The 27,587-nt window shown below is 47.2% G+C and overlaps 10 non-coding genes and 1 pseudogene across 10 annotated transcripts; 9 read left to right on the top strand and 2 right to left on the bottom strand.

The window, feature by feature from the left end:
• Positions 1–634: 634 nt before the first annotated feature.
• Positions 635–716, top strand: trnas-gcu (transfer RNA serine (anticodon GCU)). Its single transcript has one exon. It is a non-coding gene; the product is annotated as a tRNA-Ser (tRNA).
• Positions 717–1,882: 1,166 nt separating this feature from the next.
• On the top strand, positions 1,883–1,964 carry trnas-uga (transfer RNA serine (anticodon UGA)). Its single transcript has one exon. It is a non-coding gene; the product is annotated as a tRNA-Ser (tRNA).
• Positions 1,965–4,167: 2,203 nt separating this feature from the next.
• trnat-agu (transfer RNA threonine (anticodon AGU)) lies at positions 4,168–4,241 on the bottom strand. The gene has a single exon. It is a non-coding gene; the product is annotated as a tRNA-Thr (tRNA).
• A 379-nt stretch (positions 4,242–4,620) lies between these two features.
• trnas-acu (transfer RNA serine (anticodon ACU)) lies at positions 4,621–4,704 on the top strand. The gene has a single exon. It is a non-coding gene; the product is annotated as a tRNA-Ser (tRNA).
• Positions 4,705–7,153: 2,449 nt separating this feature from the next.
• trnas-aga (transfer RNA serine (anticodon AGA)) lies at positions 7,154–7,235 on the top strand. Its single transcript has one exon. It is a non-coding gene; the product is annotated as a tRNA-Ser (tRNA).
• Positions 7,236–7,448: 213 nt separating this feature from the next.
• On the top strand, positions 7,449–7,519 carry trnag-gcc (transfer RNA glycine (anticodon GCC)). The gene has a single exon. It is a non-coding gene; the product is annotated as a tRNA-Gly (tRNA).
• An 8,580-nt stretch (positions 7,520–16,099) lies between these two features.
• On the bottom strand, positions 16,100–16,272 carry LOC148642597 (U1 spliceosomal RNA; annotated as a pseudogene).
• A 5,238-nt stretch (positions 16,273–21,510) lies between these two features.
• LOC148642596 (U5 spliceosomal RNA) lies at positions 21,511–21,624 on the top strand. The gene has a single exon (XR_015929299.1). It is a non-coding gene; the product is annotated as a U5 spliceosomal RNA (small nuclear RNA).
• A 233-nt stretch (positions 21,625–21,857) lies between these two features.
• Positions 21,858–21,999, top strand: LOC148642595 (U4 spliceosomal RNA). Its single transcript, XR_015929398.1, has one exon. It is a non-coding gene; the product is annotated as a U4 spliceosomal RNA (small nuclear RNA).
• Positions 22,000–23,327: 1,328 nt separating this feature from the next.
• Positions 23,328–23,469, top strand: LOC148642594 (U4 spliceosomal RNA). Its single transcript, XR_015929450.1, has one exon. It is a non-coding gene; the product is annotated as a U4 spliceosomal RNA (small nuclear RNA).
• Positions 23,470–26,059: 2,590 nt separating this feature from the next.
• trnas-cga (transfer RNA serine (anticodon CGA)) lies at positions 26,060–26,141 on the top strand. Its single transcript has one exon. It is a non-coding gene; the product is annotated as a tRNA-Ser (tRNA).
• The last annotated feature ends 1,446 nt before the right edge of the window (positions 26,142–27,587 follow it).

The following is a 27,587-nucleotide window of genomic DNA, read 5'->3' as shown; positions in this document are numbered from 1 at the left end:
CTGAGCTCTGCGCCTCCTCCCTCTCTCGGTGCCGCGCCCCTCTCTGACGGAGCGCAGTGGGCGGTACGCTGTTTTCAGAGCCTCTGATTGGGAAAAAAAGACCTGCTGATGAGTTTCACACAACAGGAAGAGAAAAGAATGGGATTTTTTCTCTTCGAAACGTGTGGTGTCTTTATGAAATTCGTGTATTTTAAACGTTTAATTAAGAAGTAAAAACCTTACAGCGTACACAAAGAGCTGATCACGAGGAAGAAAAATCATCCATTTTTCGCGCATAAAAAGTGGTTTTTAACTCTCGAAACCTGTTTTTATAGGTTTTAAAGTCGTGCAATGTCTAAGTTAAGCCGGAACACATCATTATATCTCATTTTTTATTTCTTTTTAAAAAATTTTAAAAATCGTTTGCCCAGCCTATTATTAGGCATAATAAACAGGGCCACTGAACTCCACACTGGCCACTGAACCACAGCAGTGGCTTGCTGGCTTGACATCTCCCAAGAAAAATGTTGAAATCGCATGTGGAACAGGAAAATGACCCTCAAGTAAGAGGGAAAAAAAAAGAAAAAGATCATCTGGAGCGTGCCAACCCATGTCCGGAGCGTGCCAAACCATGTCCGGACAGCCCAGTTTCCTCGACGAGGTGGCCGAGTGGTTAAGGCGATGGACTGCTAATCCATTGTGCTCTGCACGCATGGGTTCGAATCCCATCCTCGTTGCTCCGGTACTAGAGCCGTACATTTTCTAGCGGTGGCTGAACATGGTATAGTAGGCTAACGTTGGCTCTGGGTTGAGACCGCGTTTTCACTTATTTGCAACGCAAACGGAGAAAGCGATTTTTGACAGTCTCTCAGAATCACACTTTGTGATTCCTCTAGACGTTTATACAGTAGAAGCCTGCTTCGTGGCTTAAATCCAAGCTAAGGAAACAAGTTAGAGGTCTGATGCAGAACTGCGAATTCAATGAACGGGAACAGTACAGTACATTGCACTGTATGTGTGAGGAAAGCTGCCCCCGTCTGTCCCTTGTCGACTGAACAGAGGACTGTAAAGGATACCGCCAAGAAACTTTAGGATGCTGGTTGAAATCCAGCTCTAAAGAAGCCCCTTTGGGTGTTATGTCATCAAAAAGTAAGAACAGCGAATCTCTCTTTGATCAAAAGCGCAACAGAACTGTTTTCCGTGGAGCGGGTTTCAGACCCGTAGACCTGTTTTATTTGTAAGGCAGGGCGCATTCCCAAGCGCGAATCTCCTGTTTTAGAAATGCTTTAATGGGCGTGAAGTGAAAATAAGAAATGGGCTCCAGATGCACATGGAAGCAATCAAGTGTTTCATCCGAGCTGTTTCAAAGACTGCTCAAGAGCTTTCCTTTCACAGAGGCACAACGATTAATGATGGGGGTGCACCCTTCAATGCGCCTTAGGACTCTAGGGAGTGATTGAGACGATTCGTAGCGTGTGCTCATTTCCCTCTACTGCTTCGACACGTAATGGCATTATAATCAAGTGCAGGAGCTGAGGGCTATAGTTTTGTTTCGTTTTCCATGGCGTTTGTAAGCGCGCAAATCAAAGGCAATTCCTGCGTCTAACAGGAATGTAAATGCTTTTGAAAGTGCAGTGTGGTGCAGCTTGTAAAATCCTTGTCCACATTTGTGGTTTGTTGATGTTTTTTCTGTCTGCCAAAGTTGCATTTTGACATCCGGACGGGGAGACTTTATCATTTGAACGTGAAGCCAGCCTTAAACCCTCTGAGGCGTGTCTGTCTGCCGGCACGTATTTTGTCAAAGGTATTTTTTTTTAACGGAGAGCGACTTTGAAAAAGTTTCCGCAGCCACCTCGCACTCCGTGTTAGATTATAGGAGGAATGCGGCGGTACTGCGCTCGCTGTAGTCGTGGCCGAGTGGTTAAAGCGATGGACTTGAAATCCGTTGGGGACTCCCCGCGCAGGTTCGAATCCTGCCGACTACGGCATCTGCCGCACGTTGCCTTTTGCCTGCGTGGCAAATTCGAAGTGCCGCTTCTCCTCTCCCGGTCCTATAAAAACGCTAAATTGCTTGGCCCCGCTGCCATTGAAATTAATTCTTCATATAACCACACATCTTGGGTTAGGGCCTCTGGTGCTCTACGTATGCCTTTGAAAACCTAATGAATAAAGCTGAAAGAACCGACACAATATGTAGGTGCTCGTAAAGCACGCAGTAAAGAACTGTTAACAGCAAGGGTTTCAGTGGGTTAACTGAGGAGAAGGCGTGATCGCTAGTTGTTAACTTTGTATTTGGTGTTAGAAACACTCTTACTGTGCATGACGTGCAACAAATGTAGCCACAGAAATTGCATCATGCTTTCATGTATGCTATTGCAGACACCAACGTTGCCTAGATAGAAAACCGAAATAGACGTCGGTTTGCTTGCTGGTCTGAATGATCTCTCTTCGAATCTCTATCATTTGTCAATGGAAGTAAAAGGCGCTGCAATCTGATACGTTCAGAATCAAACCCGCAGCTGTTGTTCGACTTTATTTCTTGACTAATTACAACTGAGTGTCGCATGAGCAGTTACGTAAACTTGTCTGGTATATTTGAACACAAATGCCGTTCTTCAATTAAAACTAACAGTACATTGTCAGGGACATTCAGTTCTATACAAACAAGAGACATACAAGAGAATATTTCTACCTTCATGTGGACTACGTGTTGACTTACTAATCGGAATAATTGAAAAGTTTGGGTCATAGCTGATGCAGTGCGTGCTAATTAGAACAACAGCAACGCGTAGCTCTCAGGTGCCGTACTGAGCCCAGGTGTTTTTCTAAAGCTGTCAGGTGCAGATCATTTCCATGAAGGAGATCTCTTACGGGGTACGATTACAATGCAGTAAGTAGCACAGACTGCTTAGGAAGTAGCCCAATGCGTTTAAAAACGACCCGAGCCAGGCGGGAGTCGCACCTACAATCTCCTGATCCGTAGTGAGACGCGTCATCCATTGCGCCACTGGCCCTGGTGTCACACTGTAGGACTGTAACCCAGTGAGCTCAGCCCTGCAACTAGTAAAATATTACCCCCGGTCCATTCCTTTCCAAAAGTGAGAAACACCTGTTTTCTACATTTTGTCTGTTTTAAAACCATATCTCTTTAAACCAAACCAGGAGTTTGTCTTTTGCACTGATATTCTGATTCATTTCGATTTCAAAGAAAAAAAAAACATTACCTTCCAAAGCATCATAAAATTGTCCCTTCTTCCAGACTCTACTTCTCTCTTGTAGTAGTACAGCAGACCTTTCCAGGTGAGCAGATCACAGAGTCCGAAATGAGCTTCCTCCATCAAGCAAAGTACCTGAACATGAGTCTGTCATCATAAAAGCGCCCCTGCAATAAAGAAATTAAATCCGAAATCAAGAGGGCAGTTGCCTACTGAAATACAAGAAGTCATCAATTTTAACCTAGCAACACATTAAAGGCTGCATCTATACATGTACGATTCTAGAAATGCTCACCAGATTACGTTTTAAGAAGGAACTGCGCCTCAGGTTCCGCCGAGATCTTAACTCGGATGGCAGGATTCAGAGTCCGGAGTGCGGACTGATGGCGCACGGAGGGTCCATATACTGTGGATCTCTCAGTGATCTTCCGCGTATTCAAACCGCCAGCGTGTGACTCCCCTGTCCCCGTGACCTCATTGCTCTGCTCTCTCCTCTGTGCAGCCGAGCCCGACTCACGGTAAAGTGAAAAAAAAATATGCCTTCAACGTGAGATTTACTTTGGAGCGAGGATAGATGTAACCTTTTTATCGTTGAACAGGATGTATGTGATGTGACGACTAGGTTCAATTTTTTTATCCTCTTTAAAAGATTAAGGACTGGGGTGAGCGTGATTTACCACCCTTTCAGCTAAGAACCCGACGTGCGGACCGTTTAAGCTGCATAGACTCGGTCGTTTAACTCTTCTCCATTAGCAGGGTTAAGGTTAAAGAAAAAAACATTACTGACTTCTTTTTTTTTTACAGCAGCTAGCGCTGATTAGCAAGGTTTGTATTTCATGTTTTGCAAGTTGCATCCATTTTAAGAAAAACAAGTCGCGTTAAAGACAGGAAATGAATACTTGTATTTAATTAAGTCTAGCCGTAGGCGGTTGTCCATAATGACGAGTTCTGTTCGAGAAGACAGAACAAAAAAAGGCACCGCTGGGATTCGGACCCAGGATCTCCTGTTTACTAGACAGGCGCTTTAACCAACTAAGCCACAGCGCCCCGGGAGTGCTGTCCTTTTGCAGCCACTTGGACACACCACTCAGACACATCTGCATTCGGTGTGTGCTCCGCCTGCTCGCTGAGCAAGTTGCCACCTTTACATACAATAGCAACATCGACACCAAGAGAAAGGATGACAAATGGCTTTTATCTGGAACTTTTCATGTCCAAGGAGCTCAATGTGCTTTCTGTGTACAACAGGGCCACTGAACTCCACACTGGCCACTGAACCACAGCAGTGGCTTGCTGGCTTGACATCTCCCAAGGAAAATGTTGAAATCGCATGTGGAACAGGAAAAGGACCCTCGAGTACGAGGGAAAAAAAAGAAAAAGATCATCTGGAGCGCGGTAACCCATGTCTGGACAGCCCAGTTTCGTTGCCGAGGTGGCCGAGTGGTTAAGGTGATTGACTACTAATCCATTGTGCTCTGCACGCATGGGTTTGAATCCCATCCTCGTCGCTCCCTATGTTTGACGTTGGCCCTCCTTTTGTTTGCTCCAGTACTAGAGCCTTACATTTTCTAGCGGTGGCTGAACATGGTATAGTAGGCTAACGTCGGTATCGAGCAGTGACAGTAACGGTATTTACGTGCCGCTGCTGCCAAGTGGCTCTGGGTTGAGACTGCGTTTTCACTTACTTGCAGCACAAACGGAGAAAGCGATTTTTGACAGTCTCTCGAGAGACTGCGCTAGGTGTTTAGGGATAGACTTTGTCAGTTCCCCCTGGGATGATGGCCTCTCAAATAGTTTGTGATTCCTCTAGACGTTTATACAGTAGAAGCCTGCTTCGTGGCTTAAATCCAAGCTAAGGAAACGAGTTAGAGGTCTGATGCAGAACTGCGAATTCAATGAAGGGGAACACTACAGTACGTTGCACTGTATGTGTGAGGAAAGCTGCCCCCTTCTGTTCCTTGTCGACCGAACAGAGGACTGTAAAGGATACCGCCAAGAAACTTTAGGATGCTGGTTGGAATCCAGCTCCAAAGAAGCCCCTTTGGGTGTTATGTCATCAAAAAGTAAGAACAGAGAATCTCCCTTTGATCAAAAGCGCAACAGAACTGTTTTCGGTGGAGCATGTTTCAGACCCGTAGACCTGTTTTATTTGTAGGGCAGGGCGCATTCCCAAAGCGAATCTCCTGTTTTAGAAATGCTTTGGGCGGCGTGAAGTGAAAATACGAAGTGGGCTCCAGATGCACATGGAAGCAATCAAGTGTTTCATCCGAGCTGTTTCAAAGACTGCTCAACAGCTTTCCTTTCACAGAGGCCCAACGATTAATGATGGGGGTGCACCCTTCAATGTGCCTTACGACTCTAGGGAGTGATTGAGACGATTCGTAGCGTGTGTTCATTTCCCTCTATTCCCCGTGTTGCAGTGGTAGGATGACGTAAATTCCTGCTTCGACACGTAACGGCATTATAATCAAGTGCAGGAGCTGAGGGCTTTAGTTTTGTTTCATTTTCCATGGCGTTCGATCCATTGGGGACTCCCCGCTAGGTTCGAATCCTGCCGACTACGGCGTCTGCCGCATGTCGCCTTGTGCCTGTGCGGCAAAGGCGAAGTGCCGCTTCTCCTTTCCTGGTACTATAAAAATGCTACATCGCTTGGTCCTGCTTCCATGGAAAGCAGTTCTTCAGGTAATTCTACTCTCTTACCAAAGCTGTTAAGTTCCTTTCCGTGGTGAGATGGGTTGTCATGCAACGCTGCCACATAGTGCCGACAGACAAGAGTGTTGCGGGAGAAGAGAAAAGTGTTTGAAGATTTAAGAGTGTCTTAGGTGGAGCCAAAATCAAGTGTCACAAATGCAAGTGGGAGGATTTCAAATGTTTAATATGGTAAAAATAAGCGGAAGTTATCTGCTGGTCCGGCACAGTCTGCCATGCTTTTGTCATATACTGTAAAGTGGTGTCGAACTGGGTGTCGAACTGGAGCCTCACCATTTGCATATGTGAGGCTCCAGTTATACATCGAGTGTCACATTAAATGACAAAAATGAAGAGAGTTAAAGCAGATGGAGAGGTTTTCTTACAACTTTTGAGCCGACACAGTTTTGGAAAATGTTTCCTTCACGCTGCACTGTACAACATAGGCAGCCAAGAGTCTCCAAAACAAAACAGAATTGACAGATAGGAGAAAATTCCCACTCGTCCTGAAGTTCCCAAAATCCAGCACTGAGCGTAAACAAAGTGTCTAAGTAGCGTGGGAATGCTAACCCTAACCCTAGCTGGAGTTTGAGCAATCCAGCACTGAGCGTAAAAAGATGAGTCAAAGTAACGTCTAATCGGATTAGTTTCCTTAGAGCTGGTTCAGAGTTTGCTCAAGAGTTTACCTTTCACAGATGCGCAAAGAAGAATGTTGGGGGTGCATGCTTCAAGGCGCCTTACAGCTGTAGGGAGTGATTCGAGCCGATTCGTGGCGTGTGCTCATTCCCATATACCGTACGCCCCGGGGTGCAGTGCTAGGATGACGTACAATACCGCTTGGGCACGTAACGGCGTTATATGCAAGTGTGGGACGTGAGGGTTTTCGTTTGTTCGTTTTGTTTTGCTCTGCTTTGCTTTGTTTTGCTTTCCATCGCGTTGGTAAGAGCATAAATAAAAAGGCGATTCCTGCGTCTACCACTAACGTAAGAGCTATTTCAAGTGCGGCGTGGTGCGGCTTTTCAAATGCTTGTGGGCATTTCTCTGTTGTTGATTCTTTTTTTGTGTGTAACAAAGTGGCATTTTCATGTCCGGGGAGACTTTATCATTCCGACATGAAGCCACCCTTAAGTCCTCTGAGGCGTGTCTGTCTGCAAGGCTTGTATTTTGGAAATGTTTTTTTGAAACGGAGAACGACTTTGAAATAGGCTTCTGCCGGCACCTCGCGATCCAGGTAAGATTGTAGCAAGAATGCAGCGGCGGTGGGGCTTGCTGTAGTCGTGGCCGAGTGGTTAAGGCGATGGACTAGAAATCCATTGGGGTCTCCCCGCGCAGGTTCGAATCCTGCTGACTACGTTGTCCGCCTCCATTCGGTGTGTTTCGGCGCAAGCAAAGAAGCGCGCCTCTTTGCTGTTCCTGGTGGTTTTAAAACGCCCAATCGCTTGTACCCGCTGCCTTGGAAATAAGTTCTTCAGCGTCCGCGAATGGCATTTTGCAGCTGGAAGCAGATGTCGACGCGTTTTGCACAGAGCACCAAAAAAGCGTCTTTTTTGAAGGCTCAGGCACTGAGCATTGGTGGTTCAGTGGTAGAATTCTCGCCTGCCACGCGGGAGGCTCGGGTTCGATTCCCGGCCAAGGCAGTGGCTTTTGCAGCAAGCGGCTCCATCACTTGCATCCCCTTGCAACTCACAACTGAAAACCCACTAAAGCTAAGCAGGTGTGAGCCAGGTCAGTACCCGGATGAGGGTGAGCTACAGGAAAAAACAAGGCTTCCAGCTGGAAGCGGTGTTAATGGTGCCGGCGGGGGGGCATTCACCCTGAGGTCTGTGCGGGTCCCAATGCCCCAGCATAGTGACAGAGAAATAAACATGTTTGGGCAACTTAGGTCACCCCCATTTAACTTCTGGGGCAGGAAAAGCACACTTTTCAAAACTTGTTTTTCAGCTCGAAATAAACGTGTTTTTTCAAACCTTGGAATCCCAATGTAACTGCCTGGCTCATTAGAGCCCACTGAGTCAGCCCTTAACCCCACTGTGCAGAAGTTGTCAAAACGGGTCTTTCAGCAGAAATAAACACGTTTGGGCAACTTTGGTCACCCCCATTTAACTTCTGGGGCAGGAAAAGCACACTTTTCAAAACGTGTTTTTCAGCTCGCTGTCACCTCTGTTTTACATCTCATCCAAAAGACAGCGCCCTTTTACAACACAGCGTCTCTGTCACTATCATAAGTGACTGCCATCATAAGAATATGAGTCCAATATTTTAGAATATAGTCAGAATGACTTCTAACCTTACCTGTGGTGTCTTTAATCCCTATTGCTCAATGCATGGTGTACGTACTGCATAGATGTGTCTTGAGAATGAGGAATGGGCCCCTGAGACCGTCATTTACCTGTTTCACAAATGATCGTATTTTACTAGAGATTCTGTTTGGGATTCAGATGTGCATTTGGACAGCAATCCCTTTCAAGAAATGATACGTACTGGATGAGGTCAAAGGTGCTGGAACACTGTATTTAGGATGTGTTTGCAGTGATTGTGTGTCTCCTGCTTCATCGCAGTGATATATAGATGTGCTCCTGTAATTTATTGGTACATGCCCAGGGCAGTAAGCAGTCTGAGGATTTATTTCCAGACGGCATAGAGCAGTGAAGCAGTGAAGTAGTTCAACACACTGGATCATTATATTATTAGAATCTATTCTACTTAAATTATTACATTATACACAATTTGAGTTCATTTTAAAAAGTAAAAGGTAATGAAAGGAATGCATTTTCATAAGAAAGATAATACCGATATGCATGTGATAATCTTCCTTATATCATGGAGTGCATCAGTTGGACACTTTGTGGGCTTGAAATACAAAGCAAATCATGTTCTATGGTACAACATAAATACAAAACGTAAGCTTTTATTTTAATTAGATTTGTTTATAAAGCATAAGCAATCATTTATTACATTAATATATGTGAAAATGACATTTTAGCATCATAATATTACATACAGGTCTCTAGCTTCAACACAGTGATATATATATATATGCTCAGTGATTTATTGGTACATGCCCAGGTCAATAATCAGAATGAGGATTTATTTCCAGACGGGCTACAGGTAGTGTTGTGAAATACTTCAACACACTGGATCGCAGATTTAGACCCCCTGCACTCTTACTCCTTAAAAACCAAAGAAATGAAGATATGTAGCAATCACATTGTAACAGGGGTAACAGTGACTTAATGCTTATACTAGTGGACTTTTGGTACCTTTAGGGTACGGTGTTCCCTGAAGGGCTCTCAAACCCCGCATTTCAGATGCCTAGCTGTATCGCTGATGTGTTGCACCTCAGAATCACTTTTAAACCTTACCTCTGGTATCTTTAATCCCTATTGCTCAAGGCATGGTGAAAGTATTGCATAATTGTGTCTGAAAATGAGCAATGGGCACCTGAGAGACTCATTTGCCTGTTTCACAAATGATCATATTTGACTAGAGATTCTGTTTGGGATTCAGTTGTGCATTCTGACAGCAATCCCTTTCAAAAAACGATACATTCTGGATGAGGTCAAAGGTGCAGGAACACTGTATTTAGGATGTGTTTGCACTTATTCTGTGTCTCTAGCTTCAACACTGTGATATATATATATATATGCTCAGTGATTTTTTGGTACATGCCCAGGGCAATAATCATTATGAGGATTTATTTCCAGATGTGCTAGGGGTAGTGTTGTGAAATACTTCAACACACTGGATTGCAGGTTTAGACCCCCTGCACTCTTACTCCTTAAAAACCTGAAGCGTCTGGCGTCTCACCGACGTCCAACACCCCCCTCAGGCTGTACTCGTACTCGGCTAACTGCTGTGGATCCCTGCGTGAGCAGCCGCTGCGCCACGGTGACGGCTGGCGACCCACGGACGCCCCACTATCGGCCGGCTCCAGCCCCGGCTGGTCCTCTAGAGCCTCCCCACACGGCTCCTCCTCCCGGGCCCGGTAGGGGGCCAGGTGGTCTCGGTGCAGGACCACCACTCTCCCCCGTGTTCGCAACCGGACACGGTAGCAGACTTCGCCCACCACCCAGAGTACCTCAGCGTGCCCCTCCCACGACGGCGCCAGCTTAGGGCTGAGGCATTTGCGGCGGCGCGGGTTGTACACCCAAACCGAGTCCCCGGGCTGGAAGGCAGGCCCCCTGCAGCGCAGGTCGTAGTGCCGCTTCTGCCGGACCCCCGCCTGTGTCAGTTGGGTCCGTGCAAAGCTGTGCATCTGCTGCATCCGCTGCCGCAGGTCCCACTCGTAGTCCGGTCCAGCCAGCGGTGCCGACCCGTCTCCGGGCGGCGGGCCGAAGACCAGGTCCACCGGGGTTCACATTTCCCGGCCCAGCATGAGTGAGGCCGGGGTGCACCCGGTGGATTCCTGGACCGCGGTCCTATACGCCCAGAGCGCAAGGGGGAGGTGGCGGTCCCAGTCCCGTTGGTGCCGGGACACCAGGGTGGCCAGCTGGGTGGTGAGCGTACGATTAAACCGCTCCACCAACCCGTTGCTCTGGGGATGCAGCGGTGTGGTCCGCGTCTTAGTGATCCCCAGGCGCTGGCACACTCTGGCGAAGACCTGGGACTCGAAGTTACGCCCCTGGTCACTATGTAACTCCTCCGGCACCCCCAGCCTGGCAAACATCCCCTCCAGCAGTGCATCGGCCACTGTGGGGGCACTCTGGTCCGGGAGGGCGTAGGCCTCCGGCCACTTCATAAAATAATCCATGGCCACCAAGACGTAGAGGTTCCCGGCCTCGGTGCTCGGAAACGGGCCCAAAACGTCCACCCCCACCCGCTCCATAGGAGCCCCCACCTGGTGTCGTTGGAGGGGGGCTCGAGAGCGCTCGGGGGGACCCTTCTGCGCCACGCACACTGCACACGTTCGGCAGTACCGCTCCACGTCCCGGTGGCAAAGACCCCAATAAAAATGGCCTCGGAGGCGCTGCAGGGTTTTTTTACCACCAAAGTGCCCCATGCCCGGCTGGCCATGCACTGCTCGGAGCACCGCCCCGCGGAGCGACCAAGGCACCATCAGCTGCCACCGTACCTCGCCACTGGAGGGTACCCGCCACCCCCGGCGCAGCACCCCGTCCTTTACCTCCAAGGCCTCCCACAGGGCGCAGAGGGCCTTGACGGACTTTGGGTGTGGGGCGAGCTTCTCTCGCGTAGGCCGCACTCCGGCTACCACTCCCAGCATGCCCAGAGGTACTACGAGCGCCTAGGGGCGCTTCCTCCTCACCACCAGGCGAGGGCGTTACAATACATAGAATATGCATGTAAAACGAACAGATCTTATCGAGAGGGTTATCAGAATACAAAAGGTATATATTCAGTCAGTTACAAAGTGTTACACATATCAAGAGGACATACGTTCAGTATATCATTCATTTAGACCATTTCATAAATGAACCTGGTTATAACTTCTACATTAGATACTGAAAACAAGTACATAACTTTTAGGAATTAAATTGATATCAACTGGTTGGGATAACAATTGAATTCTCGAGCAGTAATGCAGTGAAGTTGAATACTCATCCAATCTCTGGGGATTCAGATCTCCTGCGGGCACAAAGAAACAGTTGCAGGCTTGTTGCTGTCCAATCCGCGCTCTCTGTCTAGGTGCCAGGCTGTGCTGTGCAGGTTGCGACGGTGCGCTGCTGATGCTCACTGACCGGCAAGTTAGTGTTGGCTTTAACTAGCAAAGTTTGTGCACAGGAGAAAAGATGATTGTGGGTCCCAGCAAGTCAAGAAGAAGACTGGTTCGTTCCTGATGAAGAGCTAGTTCTGAATAGTGATTCAACTGTCCACAGTTCCGACCTGTTCACGAGGCCTGCTGCTGGTGCTAACCTCGGGTGGATCCTCTGGTTACTCTCTGGCAACCTCCGCTCTAGACTCTTAGAACAAAGGAAGTTCTGGCATTTGGACACACTGGCCGTTCCGTGGTTGTCTGGGCTGAGTCTCAGGATGGTCAGGAGGCGCGCTGTGAGAATGTCCTGCCCTTGGGAGCCTTCTGCTCCTGGGCTGTCCTGCCCTGGAATTCTCCTTTGAATTCCCTTTAGAAAACTCCACAGAATTCTCTACTGAATTCCCACTGAATCTCTCAGGCTCTCTGTGTTGCCTGTTTTTACCTGAAGGAACTTCAGCTCTTGATTGGCTGAAAGTTCCATGGGCATCAGAGTCCCACGTGGGTTACTCGGCACTCCAAGTCCCTGATTGGTTGATCAAGGTGAGATATGAGTCACTTACTCCTGACACTTAGGAATGCAGTCCAGATGTGCATCTTGCACTCCCTAGACAGATAGGCGCCAATGGATGACCATTGATCATGGTAGCCAGGCTTAGCTAAGTGCATCCCCCTTTGGGAGCTGTCCCTTATGAAGGGAAACCTTAAATCAGCCTGCATGAATAGTTTCTCTGTTGCTGCACCACAAAGATGAACAGAGAGATGAGGCCTAATTTGGGAAAGCTCAGAAACACTTAATTCTTTCTTATAAATAAGCCTCGCCGCTACACCGCCCAAAGCACTTCTAAAACAGGAGATTCGCGTTTGGGAATGCGCCCTGTCCTACAAATAAAACAGGTCTACGGGTCTGAAACCTGCTCCATGGAAAACAGCTCTGTTGCACTTTTGATCAAAGGGAGATTCGCTGTTCTTACTTTTTGATGACATAACACCCAAAGGGGCTTCTTGGGAGCTGGATTCCAACCAGCATCCTTAAGTTTCTTGGCGGTATCCTTTACAGTGCTCTGTTCGGTCGACAAGGGACTGAAGGGGGCAGCTTTCCTCACACATACAGTGCAATGTACTGTAGTGTTCCCGTTCATTGAATTCGCAGTTCTGCATCAGACCTCTAACTCGTTTCCTTAGCTTGGATTTAAGCCACGAAGCAGGCTTCTACTGTATAAACGTCTAGAGGAATCACAAACTATTTGAGAGGCCACCATCCCAGGGGGAACTGACAAAGTCTATCCCTAAACACCTAGCGCAGTCTCTCGAGAGACTGTCAAAAATCGCTTTCTCCGTTTGCGTTGCAAGTAAGTGAAAACGCGGTCTCAACCCAGAGCCACTTGGCAGCAGCGGCACGTAAATACCGTTACTGTTACTGCTCGATACCGACGTTAGCCTACTATACCATGTTCAGCCACCGCTAGAAAATGCACAGCTATAGAACCGGAGCAAACGACAGGAGGGCCAATGCCGAACGGGCACACGTGTCAGACATGGAGCACAACGAGGATGGGATTCAAACCCATGCGTGCAGAGCACAATAGATTAGCAGTCCTTCGCCTTAACCACTCGGCCACTTCGTCGAGGGATCTGGGCTGTCCGGACATGGGTTGGCGCGCTCCAGATGATCTTTTTCTTTTTTTTCCCTCGTACTCGAGGGTCATTTTCCTGTTCCACGTGCGATTTCAACATTTTCCTTGGGAGATGTCAAGCCAGCAAGCCACTGCTGTGGTTCAGTGGCCAGTGTGGAGTTCAGTGGCCCTGTTGTACACAGAAAGCACATTGAGCTCCTTGGACATGAAAAGTTCCAGATAAAAGCCATTTGTCACCCTTTCTCTTGGTGTTGATGTTGCTATTGTATGAAAAGGTGGCAACTTGCTCAGCGAGCAGGCGGAGCACACACCGAATGCAGATGTGTCTGAGTGGTGTGTCCAAGTGGCTGCAAAAGGACAGCTCGCCTGGGGCGCCGTGGCTTAGTTGCTTAAGGCGCCTGTCTAGTAAACAAGAGACCCTGGCTCCAAATCCCAGCGGTGCCATTTTTGTTCTGTCTTCTCGAACAGAACTGGTCATTATGGACAACTGCCTACGGCTAGCCTTAATTAAATGCAAGCATTCATTTCCTGTCTTGAACGACCTGTTTTTCTTAAAATGGATGCAACTTGCAAAACATGAAATACAAACCTTGCTAATCAGAGCTCGCGTCTGGCAAAAAAAAAAAGAAGTCAGCAATGTTTTTTTCTTTACCCTTAACCCTGCTAATGGAGAAGAGTTAAACGACCGAGTCTATGCAGCTTAAACGGTCCGCACGTCGGGTTCTTAGCTGAAAGGGTGGTAAATCACGCTCACCCCAGTCCTTAATCTTTTAAAGAGGATACAAAATTGAACCTAGTCGCCACATCACATACATCCCGTTCAACGATAAAAAGGTAACATCTATCCTCACTCCAGAGTCAATCTCACGTTGAGGGCATCTTTTTTTTTCACTTTACCATGAGTCGGGCTCGGCTGCACAGAGGCGAGAGCAGAGCAATGAGGTCACGGGGACAGGGGAGTCACACGCTGGCGGTTTAAACACGCGGAAGAAAACTGAGGGATCCACAGTATGTGGAACCTCCGTGCGCCATCAGTCCGCACTCCGGACTCTGAATCCTGCCATCCGAGTTAAGATCTCGGCGGAACCTGAGGCGCAGTTCCTTCTTAAAACGTAATCTGGTGAGCATTTCTAGAATCGTACTTGTATAGATGCAGCCTTTAATGTGTTGCTAGGTTAAAATTGATGACTTCTTGTATTTCAGTAGGCAACTGCCCTCTTGATTTCGGATTTAATTTCTTTATTACAGGGGCGCTTTTATGAAGACAGAGTCATGTTCAGGTACTTTGCTTGATGGAGGAAGCTCATTTCGGACTCTGTGATCTGCTCACCTGGAAAGGTCTGCTGTACTACTACAAGAGAGAAGTAGAGTCTGGAAAAAGGGACAATTTTATGATGCTTTGGAAGATAATGTTTTTTTTTTCTTTGAAATCGAAATAAATCAGAATATCAGTGCAAAAGACAAACTCTTGGTTTGGTTTAAAGAGATATGGTTTTAAAACAGACAAAATGTAGAAAACAGGTGTTTCTCACTTTTGGAAAAGAATGGACCGGGGGTAATATTTTACTAGTTGCAGTGCTGATCTCACTGGGTTACAGTCCTGCAGTGTCACACCAGGGCCAGTGGTGCAATGGATAACGCGTCTGACTACGGATCAGGAAATTGCAGGTTCGACTCCTGTCTGGCTCGGGTCGTTTTTAAACGCATCGGGCTACTCCCTAAGTAGTCTGTGCTACTTACTGCATTGTAATCGTACCCAGTAAGAGATTTCCTTCATGTAAATGAACTGCACCTGACAGCTTTAGAAAAACACCTGGGCTCAGTACGGTGCTGAGAGCTCAGCGTTGCTGTTCTAATTAGCACGCACTGCATCGGCTATGAGCCCGAACTTTTCAATTATTCCGATCAGTAAGTCAACACGTAGTCCACATGAACGGTAGAAATATTCTCTTGTCTGTCTCTTGTTTGTATAGAACTGAATGTCCCTGACAATGTACTGTTAGTTTTAATTGAAGAACGGCATTTGTGTTCAAATATACCAGACAAGTTTATGTAACTGCTCATGCGACACTCAGTTGTAATTAGTCAAGAAATAAAGTCGAACAACAGCTGCGGGTTGATTCTGAACGTATGAGATTGCAGCGCCTTTTACTTCCATTGACAAATGATAGAGATTCGAAGAGAGATCCTTCAAACCAGCAAGCAAACTCACGGCTATTTCGGTTTTCTATCTAGGCAACGTTGGTGTCTGCAATAGCATACGTTGGTGCCGTAGGCTTTGGGAGGAAAACCTGCAGGATGGAAAGGTGATCTATAGCCTCATCTCTAGAGATGTTTTGTTGCTGTGGCATGTGTGTGACCCATATTTAAAAAAAAAACCCGTTTGTAAAACGAATATCGAAGCTGCCTCTAAATCTGCAAATGAAGATGAGTCGATAAACCACTTGTTTTTCGTATAACTAGACATATATTCATTTGTTACTGATTTCATTCATTGAGCACGGGTACAATAGAGGTACAGGAATTCACTGTTTGACATGTCTGGTACAGAACCTACAGAACCTAGCAATCAGAAAACGGGTGAAACTGTCTTTAGACTCAGCATACAGTACCAAAGCCCCCCATGACCAAATAAAGGCTAACCTCGATAATCAGCCTAAAGAACGCAGACTACAGCAAAACGACTGACTTTGAAAAGGGAATGAACGTCCGGAAGGAGTAGTGGAACTAGCTTGAGATGCTTCTCCGGACCCCTAACTAAAAGCCAGCGAGAACCAGCAGCAGCGTCCACTCCTTTCGAACCGGGATCCTTCCGCAGCCACGCAGCTCGTGGTGTCCTAACCCTCCCGTATCTGATTTTGGACCAAGCACATCAGGGGAGAGCGCGAACGCAGTCCCCCACTACCAGAAATTATGCAGTCGAGATTCCCACATTTGGGGAATTCGCAGGGGTCAGCACAGCTGGAGTGCAATGGCCGAGCCTCGCCCTGGGTGAATCGATTTTTCGATTTTTAAGAAATACAGGACATCACAAATCAGAAAGCTTTACATTAATATACATACTTAAAACAGTATATATGATCACATCTCATTACATTTTGACACGGTAACAGTTACATAGCAACAATTTTCTTTTTTTCTGGTGCAAATCACATTCTTTACTTAACCATGATAATGTTTTTCACAGTTCCTTGAGATATTGACCTATGCTCTCTATTTCCCACAGATTTTCTGCTTCCTCCCTCCCTTCTCTCCACAGATCTCTGAGGTAATAGTTCTCTCGGGTGATGAACAGGGCCAGGCTTCCTGCTGCCTTGACTGGGATCTCGATGCCTTTGAACAGCCCCATGTTCCTCACTCTCCACAGGGCGTCTTTCCCACTGTTCACCACGGCCCAGATCCTGTCAAACACGTCAGGAGGAAGTTTGACAGGAGAGATGCCGTATATGACGAAAGCAGCGGTCAGGGTAAATTGGGGCGAGAGAGCCTGCAACCAATCTTCAAACTGTGCCCAGAAGGCCTTAGCAAAAAAGCAGGACCACAGGAGATGGGTCACAGTCTCCTCCTCGCCGCAGCCCACCCTAACGCAGCGAGGGCTGGGGGTGAGGCCCCTACGGTACAAGAAAGTTCGTACCGGTAAGCACTGGTGGACGACACTCCAGGCTAAATCTCTGTGAATGTTGCACAGAAATTTAGAGGATGTGTGTTTCCACACCTTCCTTGTTTGGGCTGATGTTAAAATGCCCACAGGGGTCTGGCTATTGTTCTGGGGTGCAACGAAATCTTCCAGTTTTTGAACGCTGACATCTCGGGGGGGAATATGGCCAATTGGGTGAGATCTTAGAAAACTTTTAACTGTCCCATAAATTGCAGGGCATGTGTCAGAGAGTGGGACGTCCAGCTTGGGTCTGACACCCCACACTCTGAACACCTCCCTACCTACCCAGAGCCTGGAAAAATAAGTCCAGGTACGCGCTGCAGGCGCTGTTGCAAAGCCTCTCAGCACAGAGGCCAGGAAAATGCACAGCAGCTTCGTAGCAATATCTGGGACAGACTTCCCCCCTGAGGGTAGCGGCCTGTACATTATTTCCCTTCTGAGTCTTTCCTGCTTCCCACCCCATAGAAATTGAAACATCAATCTCCTCAGCACCGCCGCAACACGGTGTGGGATTGGGAAGGTAGAAGCCAGAAAATTCAAGACAGGCAAGAGCTCGGCTTTGATGACCAGCACCTTCCCTGTCATGGTGAGGTCTCGGTCTTTCCATTGCATCAGTTTTTTGTTTAAGATTGGCAATTTGTTCTGCCAATTTACTGTTCCCATCTCTTCTCCAAAATACACCCCCAGGACCTTAATTCTCTTCTCTTGCAGCCTGAGATCATGTCCTTCTTTTGGCTCCCTCCAGTTCTGATAAAAAATCTCACTCTTATATTTGTTAATTTTTGCAGAGGAAGCCAAAGAGAACCGATCACAGCACTGCAGAGCTCTGCTAATTGAGGCATTGTCAGAGAGGAGCAGGGTGACGTCATCCATGTATAGAGATGTCTTTACCTCTCCTCCCCCACTTCCAGGCACTGGTATCCCATTAATGGCTTGATCCTGGCGCAAGGCACAGGCTAAGGGCTCCATAGCCAAAACGAATAACAAGGGGGATAATGGGCAGCCCTGCCTCACCCCTGAACAGACTTCAAAGGGGCGTGATCTATTGCCATTAACCATGACTCTGCTGTTGCTACCTGTGTACAGCAGGTTAATCCACTTTCTCATGATGGGGCCAAACTTCATGTGCTCAAGTACCGATGTTAAGTACTGCCGGTTTAGGAGGTCAAAGGCCTTTTCTAGGTCTACACCTAAAATGCACAGAGGGAGGGAGCGATCCTCCGAGTACAGACAGACATCCCTCAACAAGGCCAGGTTGTCGCTCATCAGGCGTCCTGCTATCCTACAAGTCTGTTCTTTCCCTACCAGTGAGGCCACTACATTTTGTAGGTGCAGGAAAAGGGCTTTGGACAGGATCTTAGTGTCCACGCCTAACAGGCTGAGGGGTCTCCAGTTCTTTATGTCATTCTTTGCTCCTTTCTTAAACAAGAGAGAGATAGTGCCTTCTCTTAAGGAGTCAGGCAGCAATTCTGTCTTATAGCTTTCCTCAAATAGGAGCAGTAGCGGATCCTGAAGCAGATCCCAAAAGGTGCAATAAAATTCTTTAGGGAGCCCGTCAGCACCCGGAGTTTTCCCCTTCTGTAAGCTCTCCATAGCCTGTCTCAGCTCTTCTACTGTCAAATCCCTCTCAAGTACTTCCCTATCTTCTTCACTCAAAACGTTTTCTAGCTTTGAGGTAAAAAAATGAATTTCTTCATCCTTTAACTCTGTAGAGCTGTACAGTCTTGAGTAGAAGGCCTCGGTGCAGGAGAGGATAGCACTCGGCTCTGTTCTCTCTCGTCCCTCCTCATCAACTACACTTTCCATGACAGACTTGGAGCCTACCACTTTCCTGAAAAAGAAGCGAGTACACTTCTTATTTTCTTCCAAGAACTGCACTCTGCTTCTTAACAGCACTCCTCGACTACTTTCTTCGGCTATGCTCCGGATGTCCTTTTTTAAAAGGGTGATATCCTCGAGCACATCGAAGCCACTGTGCAGCATTGTGTAGAGACGCTGCAGCTGCCTCTGTTTCCTGGCTAGCACTCCTCTCCGTCTGGCAGCAGCCTTCCTTCCTCAGCCATGAAAAAGGCCTTTGTCCTCATCTTCACCTCCTCCCACCACTCTCCTACTGACCCGTACAGACACTGCAAGGACAGCCACTGTGATAGTTTCTCCTTGTAGCGGGATACTACCCCCTCGTTCTCTAGCAGCTTTGTGTTGAGTTTCCAGAGGCCTGGGCCAAAGACAGTCCCGCCCTGGAGTTCCACTCTACACCCTAAAGCCTGATGATCTGAGAAGAAGACAGGCTGAAGAGTGACCCCAACAACTTTCACTCTCTCTGAGACAAAGCAATAGTCAATTCTGGAGCTGCTATTCCTCCCTGACCATGTACATCCTGCTGTTGTGGAATATATACATCTATATGTGTCTGAGAGTTTAAAGTCTTGAACTAAGTTTTGCAGGGCCAGTGAGCTGGAATCCAATTTTATCGGAGAGCTAGACTGCCTGTCTGTGTGCTCTAAGATACAATTAAAATCCCCTCCCACTATCACGTCTGTGCTACTTAACAATAGGGGAGAGAGTGCCTTGAGTAGCTCCACCCTTCCTCCCACGTCAGTAGGACAATACACATTGATTAGCCGCAGGTTAACGGTCCCCCATTCCACATCCACACACAGCAACCTGCCATCTATGACCCTCTGAATACTTTTCAATTTGAAAGCCCATCCTTTGAAAAGAATGGCCACGCCAGAGGCTCTGTTGTTATTGTCCCCTGACCAAACAGAAGGCCCTTTATCCCACCTATCTTCAAAGCTTTTATACCTCTCTTGATAGGCTAAAGCACACTCCTGCAACATCAACACATCTCCCTCTCTCTGCTGGAGGTAATCAAAGACACACTGGCATTTAACTCTGTCATTGATACCTCTGGTGTTAAGAGAAATTATGTTTAGAGCCATATTACATAAGAAAGTGGAACCAGTCTTTACAAAACACATTTCTCTTCGGTCTCACCTGTTACCTTCTTCTTTTTCTTTTTCTTCTTACCAATTTCCTGCCAGCCATCCTCTGAATGAGCCTTCATCAGGGTGGCAGCAGTAAAAGCGTTCACCGAGTCCATTTCAAGGAAGGGGGTAGAAGGAGGGGTGGAGGGGTTCCAGCTGTCCCCATCGCCATGCTCTCCTTCCTCCTCGCTCGGGGAGAAAACAGAGTCATTTTTCCTTTTCCTCAAGTCCAGCTCCTGGGAGCACTGAGGGGAAAGGGGTGCAGCTGATGCACCAGTCTCCTCTTCCCCCTCACCCACCAGCTGTTGCAGATCCTCCGTGATGGACTGGATGGAGGAGAGGAGGGCATCTGTAGCACTTGCAGAGTCTGAGAAAAGCAGCTCCGCTGAATCCTGGGTATCGTCGCTGGACCCGCTCCACCGGGGGGCCCCACACTGGCCCTCGTTCTGAGGAGCAGGAGTGGGGGAGGGGTCCTCGCTGTTCTCTGGGGTTTTCAAACCCTCGTGCTTGTCTGGTGCAGTCTGCGGTTGTGGGAGCGTAGTGGATTTCTCTTCCACCGGCCCCGGAGCCACAGCAGGACTGATCCTGGCTGGAGGCTGAGACTCTTTGTCCAACAAGGGTTCTTTGTTTGACTTGTTGTTTGCTTTGGCTTTTCGGGCTGGTTTGGCTGAAACAAGCACTGCCTCATCCTTTCTCATTTTGAGTTTATTGGCGTAGGCGTGAGGGCAGTTCTTAAAAACGTGTCCTTTCCGAGCCACATAAATTGCACTTTGGCAGCATTGAACAGTCAGAGGCTAAATGTCCCTGTTTGCCACAGGTCTTGCAGCATTTCACAGTGCAGGACGATGCCAGGTGTCCCACAGCACCACAGCGCCGACACACCTTTGGTTGTCCCACATAAAAAACATAGCCATTGCAGGCGCCCAGCCGGATTGTAGAGGGCAGGTGCCTTAAGCCTCCATTTACATTGTCCGGTAGCAAGCGAACCTCGAATTTCCTTGCTCCTGTTTTTATACCGTCAACATCTCTAACCTCAGTTCCATGGTGGACAGTGCAGTACTGCTTAAGCCAGGTGTGAATGTCCTCCGTCTTTGCCAGTTCCGAGAACATAACAACATGCACCGTTTTCCTCTCTCTCTGTGTCAGAGGCTGCAAGCTGATCTTCTCAAGGGCAGGAACTTTCCCTCTTTTTGCCTCAAACACATCCACGCATTGTTCAAACAGAGAATAGGTAGCAAAAAACCTCAAATGCTTTCTGACCTGGGAGAGCGAAGATGAAATCCAAGTGCCGAGGTTCAAAGCCAAGTTCCTTCTGTAACACTTTTCTGCTGAACTGCATACGATCCATGAAGAGGTCATCCAAAAGCTCAAAACGTACAGCATTCTTGCGGGATCCAAAGGTTGCCATCTCAAACTGCAAAACAAACACTGCTTCCACAAAACAAGAAAACAATCCAACTACTCCAACTACAGGCTGATCAAGGTATCTCCCCTGCCAGGTAAGCCGAGAGCCGCAGGCGATGAGCCCGGAGCTGAACGGGCCCCACTGGCTCGTTTGTAAGGCCAGGTGCATTACCAACCACGACCGGCAGGGCAGAGGCCTTGAAGGCGGCCTGGGCTCCTGCAGCTGTCCAGCCACGCACTCTGGTTTCTCTTCATCTCGTACAAATCTTTTGCCTTTTACTAAAGATTTCCATGGAGAGGAGCATGAATGAGTTCCACACAATTTTTGTGCTTCCCTGCCTTCGGGTGAGGCACAGCTGGGCTGGTCAAAGAGAGAAAACAAAACCGCTCACAATCGCTCTTATTACGGCGACTGTGGCCGTCTGCTCTGCGAGTCCTCGGTCTCCGCCTGTCTGATTGGCGCTCTTTTCTTTGGGGGGCGGGAAGTGTCCGGCCGCAAATATGAAGCATTACAGCAACGACATGCCATGAGACGATTGATAACGATTTCCATAGGATCCCCGCGGTTGCCTGGCAACCGTCAGCTTTGCGCAGTGGCAGTATCGTAGCCTGTGAGGTTTAGCCGAGGCGCGATTATTGCTAGTTGAAAACTTTTCCCAATACCCCGCTTCCGCCGGTTTGCAATACAATCGGCGAAAGCAATTTTTGACAGTCTCGTCAGAGACTGAGCAAGGTGTTTAAAGACAGATTTTGTCATGGTAACATCATGGTAGAAAGAACCAAGCTGGTTACGTCTCAACAGAAACGCTCTTTAGCTCTTTCAGCGTTATGCAGAGAACAGCGTCTGTCGAGATCACTTTTGAGTCAGCGCGAAACGCCGTGTGCTGTCAGTTTGATTTCATATTGCTCGTAACGGCGTCCGGCTTTTGTCTGTCAAACGTTAGGTTGCGCTTCTTCATGCTGCATGTCGGCATGAGTGGAGCTTTTTAAACGTCTGTACTTACTGCGCCCCGTAAGAAATCGTTTGTCCCCGTTCAAAAGAGATTGTGCGATGTCCTGCAGCGTTCGCAAAGCAAACCTTTGACAGTTTGAAAAGAGGAATTTATTCTGCTTCCTGTGCGTGCAGTAGTTACAAAGTTGAACGTCTTTACACGATCTGCTGCAGTTTTCAGTGGGCGGGCTTTGTCAGATGGCTTGAAAAAACGCACTGTGTTTCGGCTCGGGAAACATCATGAGCAGTGTCCTGCACGTTTTCTGTGTATAGCTGTCTTTTAACGCATACAGAATTCATTCGAAATCATTGATTTCTCCAATTAACAAGGGTCCCTTTTTGAACCTGCGAGAAGCATTCTTTCAATGTAACAGATTTACTCCGAGGAAAGGCAGCATGACATTGAGAGTAGCTAAGCTTTCAGCACCCGTATCGGACTGCGTGTATGCAGACACCGCTCAGAATCCCCTGTAAGATTCTCCCTCAGTTCCGTTGTGCAGTGCTTTAACTCTTTCAAAAGGCTTCACTTTCCTAGTCACATTCCAAGGCTCATCGAACCCGGGCTGTTTCCTCCAGCGGTATAGTATTGCAGTGAGACAGCACGATGCCTGCAAGACTATGTCACGCTAAACGCCACAGATTGTGTTTGTCCGTTCGTGTCAGTCGTCCTGCAGCCACGGGAAGTGGGACACAAACATGCTGCAATGCTTTCAGGACGTTAGGATTTGTTTGTGCAACATCCGAGAAGAGTACTTGTGGCTTGAATGTGAACTGTACGTGTCCGCCCCCTTTCCTCTGTAGTGCATGAGTTCCTCCCGGCACGCCCTTCGTCATTGTTCTGTCATCTTGTATTTAAAGGGTTGTATTTCTGCTGCTGAAAATAAGCAACGGTTTTCTCACAACGCCCTTTGTTCCCGACGGAGCCCTTGTCTGTCATGAAATTCTTCAAAACCTCAAGCTAGAAGAAGAAGACGACAAATATGAAGCGTTACAGCAACGACATGCCATGAGACGATTGATAACGATTTCCATAGGATCCCCGTGGTTGCCTGGCAACCGTCAGCTTTGCGCAGTGGCAGTATCGTAGCCTGTGAGGGTTAGCCGAGGCGCGATTATTGCTAGTTGAAAACTTTTCCCAATACCCCGCTTCCGCCGGTTTGCAATACAATCGGCGAAAGCAATTTTTGACAGTCTCGTCAGAGCGTGACATAGTCTTGCAGGCATCGTGCTGTCTAACTGCAATACTATACCGCTGGAGGAAACAGCCCGGGTTCAATGAGCCTTGGAATGTGACTAGGAAAGTGAAGCCTTTTGAAAGAGGTAGTCGACGCTTTTTTAACAGAGCACCAAAAAAGCGTCTTTTTTGAAGGCCTGGGCACTGAGCATTGTTGGTTCAGTGGTAGAATTCTCGCTTCCCACGCGGGAGGCTTTGGTTTGATTCCCAGCCAAAGCAGTGGCTTTTGCAGCGAGCGGCTCCATCACTTGCATCCCCTTGCAACTCGCAACTGAAAACCCACTGAAGCAAAGCAGGTGTTATCCAGGTCAGTACCCGGATGAGGGTGAGCTACAGGGAAAAACAAAGTTTCCAGCTGGAAGCGGTGTTAATGGTGCCGGCGGGGGGGCGCTCACCCTGAGGTCTGTGCGGGTCCCAATGCCCCTGCATAGTGACGGAGACGCTGTGTTGTAAAAGGGCGCTGTCTCTTGGATGAGATGTAAAACCGAGGTCACAGCGCTCTGTGGTCATTAAAAATGACCATCAAAACCTTTGACAAAAGCTCTTGGTAATTGATGGTCTTCAATAATGCTTCTCCTTTAGGTACATTTTAAATCAGCTGAAAAATGCTGTGAAATGGGGGGTCACTTCACGCCAGTGTAGGATTTGGGTTACAAGAACCATGAAACTGCACGAGAAAGCCCGTACACTGAATTACACGGCTTTCTATTCAAAGGAGGGCAAAAGAAATTCCCTGAGTTCGATTTTTTGCAGCACAGAGAGGATTGCTGGTTAGCTCAATTGGTTAGAGCGTGGTGCTACTAATGCCAAGGTCGTGGGTTTGATCCCCGTATGGGCCAGGTCCTTTTCTCCTCTCTTACCAAAGCTGTTAGGTTCCTTTCCGTGGTGAGAGGGGTTGTCATGCAACACTGCCACATAGTGCCGACAGACAATTAAATGACAAAAATGAAGAGAGTTAAAGCAGCTGGAAAGGTTTTCTTTCAACTTTTGAGCTGACACAGTTTTGGAAAATATTTTCTTCACGCTGCACTGTACCACATAGGCAGCCAAGAGTCTCCAAAACAAAACAGAATTGACAGTCATATAATGTCCATTAACTCCAGTTTTAAACACAGCATCATGTCTGCCATCATAAGAATATGAGTCCAAGGAATGAGAATGAGGAATGGGCCCCTGAGACATTTACCTGTTTCACAAATGATCGTATTTTACTAGAGATTCTGTTTGGGATTCAGATGTGCATTCGGACAGCAATTCCTTTCAAGAAATGATACGTTCTGGATGAGGTCAAAGGTGCTGGAACACTGTATTTAGGATGTGTTTGCAGTGATTGTGTCTCCTGCTTCAACGCAGTGATATATAGATGTGCTCCTGTAATTTATTGGTACAAGCCCAGGGCAGTAAGCAGTCTGAGGATTTATTTCCAGACGGCATAGAGCAGTGAAGCAGTGAAGTAGTGCAACACACTGGATCATTATATTATTAGAATCTATTCTACTTAAATTATTACATTATACACAACTTGAGCTCTCAGCACCGTACTGAGCCCAGGTGTTTTTCTAAAGCTGTCAGGTGCAGTTCATTTACATGAAGGAAATCTCTTACTGGGTACGATTACAATGCAGTAAGTAGCACAGGCTACTTAGGGAGTACGCTGATGTGTTTAAAAACAACCAGAGCCAGGCAGGAGTCGAACCTCCAAACTTCTAATACATAGTCAGACGCATTATCCATTGCACCACTGGCCCTGGTGTGATACTGCAGGACTGTAACGCAGTGAGCTTAGCACTGCAACTAGTAAAATATTACCCCCAGTCCATTCTTTTCCAAAAGTGAGAAACACCTGTTTTCTACATTTTGTCTGTTTTAAAACCATATCTCTTTAAACCAAACCAAGAGTTTGTCTTTTGCACTGACATTCTGATTCATTTCGATTTCAAAGAAAAAAAAAACATTACCTTCCAAAGCATCATAAAATTGTCCCTTCCTCCAGACTCTACTTCTCTCTTGTAGTAGTACAGCAGACCTTTCCAGGTGAGCAGATCACAGAGTCCGAAATGAGCTTCCTCCATCAAGCAAAGTACCTGAACATGACTCTGTCATCATAAAAGCGCCCCTGTAATAAAGAAATTAAATCCGAAATCAAGAGGGCAGTTGCCTACTGAAGTTCAAGAAGTCATACATTTTAACCTAGCAACACATTAAAGGCTGCATCTATACAAGTACGATTCTAGAAATGCTCACCAGATTACGTTTTAAGAAAGAACTGCGCCTCAGTTCCGCCGAGATCTTAACTCGGATGGCAGGATTCAGAGTCTGGAGTGTGGAATGATGGCGCACGGAGGATCCACATACTGTGGATCCCTCAGTGATCTTCTGCGTGTTCAAACCGCCAGCGTGTGACTCCCCTGTCCCCCTGACCTCATTGCTCTGCTCTCGCCTCTGTGCAGCTGAGCCTGACTCATGGTAAAGTGGAAAAAAATATGCCCTCAACGTGAGATTTACTCTGGAGTGAGGATAGTTGTTACCTTCTTATCATGCGGCGATGATGAACTCGCTGTAGTCGTGGCCGAGTGGTTAAGGCGATGGACTCGAAATCCGTTGGGGACTCCCCGCGCAGGTTCGAATCCTGCCGACTACGGCGTCTGCCGCACGTCTCCTTGTGCCTGTGCGGCAAAGGCAAAGTGCTGGCTCTCTTTTCCTGGTACTATAAAAACGCTAAATCGCTTGGTCCTGCTTCCATGGAAATGAGTTCTTCAGATAACCACACATCTTGCGTTCGCACCTCTGGTGTTCTACTTATGCCTTTGAAAACCTAATGAATAAAACTGAAAACCGACACAATATGTAGGTGCTCGTAAAGCACGCATTAAAGAACTGTTAACAGCAAGGGTTTCAGTGGGTTAACTGAGGAGAAGGCGTGATCGCTAATTGTTGACTTTGTATTTGGTGTTAGAAACATTCTTACTGTGCATGACGTGCAACAAATTTAGCCACAGAAATTGCATCATGCTTTCATGTATGGTATTGCAGACACCAACGTTGCCTAGATAGAAAACCGAAATAGCCGTGGGTTTGCTTGCTGGTCTGAAGGATCTCTCTTCGAATCTCTATCATTTGTCAATTGAAGAAAAAGGTGCTGCAATCTAATAAGTTCAGAATCAAACCCGCAGCTGTTGTTCGACTTTATTTCTTGACTAATTACAACTGAGTGTCGCATGAGCAGTTACGTAAACTTGTCTGATATATTTGAACACAAATGCCGTTCTTCAATTAAAACTAACAGTACATTGTCAGGGACATTCAGTTCTATACAAACAAGAGACAGACAAGAGAATATTTCTACCTTTCATGTGGACTACGTGTTGACTTAATGATCGGAATAATTGAAAAGTTCAGGTTCATAGCCGATGCAGTGCGTGCTAATTAGAACAACAGCAACGCTGAGCTCTCAGCACCGTACTGAGCCCAGGTGATTTTCTAAAGCTGTCAGGTGCAGTTCATTTACATGAAGGAAATCTCTTACTGAGTACGATTACAATGCAGTAAGTAGCACAGACTACTTAGGGGAGTAGCCCGATGCGTTTAAAAACAACCCGAGCCAGGCAGGAGTCAAACTTACAATTTCCTGATCCGTAGTCAAACGCGTTATCCATTGCGCCACTGGCCGTCGTGTGACAGTGCAGCACCGCAACCCGGTGAGCTCAGCACTGCAACTAGTAAACTATTACCCCCGGTCCATTCTTTTCCAAAAGTGAGAAACACCTGTTTTCTACATTTTGTCTGTTTTAAAACCATATCTCTTTAAACCAAACCAAGAGTTTGTCTTTTGCACTGATATTCTGATTCATTTCGATTTCAAAGAAAAAAAAACCTACCTTCCAAAGCATCATAAAATTGTCCCTTCTTCCAGACTCTACTTCTCTCTTGTAGTAGTACAGCAGACCTTTCCAGGTGAGCAGATCACAAAGTCCGAAATGAGCTTCCTCCATCAAGCAAAGTACCCGAACATGACTCTGTCTTCATAAAAGTGCCCCTGTAATAAAGAAATTAAATCTGAAATCAAGAGGGCAGTTGCCTACTGAAG

Source organism: Lepisosteus platostomus, chromosome 22, assembly GCF_059453375.1.
Source record: "Lepisosteus platostomus isolate fLepPlt1 chromosome 22, fLepPlt1.hap1, whole genome shotgun sequence".
Lineage (NCBI taxonomy): Eukaryota > Metazoa > Chordata > Actinopteri > Semionotiformes > Lepisosteidae > Lepisosteus > Lepisosteus platostomus.
The sequence above is the reverse complement of the archived record's forward strand: the minus strand, read 5'-3'. Positions and strand labels throughout refer to the sequence as shown.